This window comes from Cyprinodon variegatus, unplaced genomic scaffold (genome assembly GCF_000732505.1).
Source record: "Cyprinodon variegatus isolate N-32 unplaced genomic scaffold, C_variegatus-1.0 Scaffold620, whole genome shotgun sequence".
NCBI lineage: Eukaryota > Metazoa > Chordata > Actinopteri > Cyprinodontiformes > Cyprinodontidae > Cyprinodon > Cyprinodon variegatus.
In genome coordinates, this window is record NW_015151073.1 from 51,092 (window position 1) to 53,046 (window position 1,955).

Here is a 1,955-nt window from a genome sequence, read left to right on the forward strand (position 1 = left end):
ATACCTGAAAGGGAGTTTGTCTGCTTGCATCAACATCACCTCCAACAACAAAGGTGAGTAACACCCCCATCTTTTCCTATGTACCTTGGTATATATTGTTCTATAAATGAATGTTGATATTAATGATGGTGAGATGAAGCTTCATGAGGCTTTGAACCGTTTGGGCAAATTGTTTCAACGATCCACACATTTTAGGATGCTTCATGTGAAAATGTCACCACCTACTGGCGGAGTGCAGAACTATAGTTAGTAATATAATCTGTGATTTTTTTTTTTTTTTGCAATTCTTTTTTTTTATTGTTATAATTGGTGTGCATGATAAATATTTTCTCATGGTTTATGTGCGTAAAATTTCTTAGAAGAGAACAATAGTTTAAGGTTCACTGTTTTTCTGTCATTATGGTGGCAATTAGTACAACTTGGCCGGTCATGAGCAACATGAAAGGTGTCATTATTATGTAAAAATAACAGTTTTTCCTAAATTTTTGGTTTTATTTTGGTTGGAAGTTATGTGTCCATCCAATCTAATCTGGCAGTGTTTTTACCTACTGTATATTGGTAAAAGGGCAAACCAATAAAAATGTATCACTTTGGCCATGATACTGGTTAAGTAGTAATACAACTTCAAAAGCCAAGGCTGGGTCTTGAACCAATAACCATTGGATTGAAAGGCAAAGTCACATCAAACGCCACTTTCAACAATAAACCGCACTGTAGAAAGCAAAAATACAATATAGGAATAATAAAACTGAAACCAGTGGCTTGGTCAATTTCTGATCATATTGTTTAATCTGCATTTTAATTGTTTATTTCCTTACATTATGCAATTATATACCATAATGTTAACATGAAAGGAAAACGGAAAACTCAAAAGGACTAGATTTATGTTTAAACCCAAAGCCGAAGTTAGCTCCCGGAAAAGGATTTTACAACATTTATTTTTCTAAGGAAATATATTATTAACCTTTAACATATATAGTACACTTACTATTTTTAAGAATGGAAATATGTAATTTAGGTATTTTTTGACAAACTAAAATCGAGGATGACCCAGATGTATATCTCGGCTCATCTCCTAACATCACTAGTTAATAAATAATAATAAGAATTGAACCTTATTGATCTCACATTCAAGAAATTTAGCTCTGCATTAAACCCATCCCTGTGGGGAGCAGTGGGCTGCCATTGTGCGGCGCCCTGGGAGCAATCGGGGTTTAAGGGTCTTGGTCAGGAACCCAGAGTGGAGGACGTGGGGATTGAATCGGGTGCTTGCAACCTTCTCAGAGCACAAGCTCACCGCTCTCTAACCCACTAGGCCAACACTCCTCTTGATATATATTTTATGATTTACATCGATTAAAAATGTTATGTTAATTCTCAAATGAGTTTTTCTGTAATATAATCAAAATTGTAACCTAATGAGTCTAGAATTGTGAATGTTTTGGAAAAATTTGTTTTCTTTGAGGTAACTTTGTCAGGTTTATTATATCTGAAATGTTAATATAATAATATTAGTGGAAAGCGTTTAGAATTAAGAAAGTAAAACCATATTTAAAAACAGTGTATTATATGATCACTATTTATTTATTAAAGTTAATTACGGCATACAGATATCAACAGATATCAAAAATAAACGATTCCTAATATATGCTGTTGTTATGGCCTACATAATCACAAAGAAATATGAATTAATAATTGATCCATTCCAACGGCAGTCATTGATGCAACTCCAAGGCAGGATAAACCACAAAGTTATTGCTAAAGGAACTGTTTACTTGTGTTGTATCCCAGTATGTTCATGCAAGAAAACAACAGGGATTATGACATCATTCAAATAAGAAATGGCAAAAATAAGTAAAATTGAAAACGGGGAGGATCAGTTGGGAGACAACGAGATGCAGACGTAGAAACTGAAGAAAGCTTCATATGGAGATGGCCAAACTGTACTTGGTCAC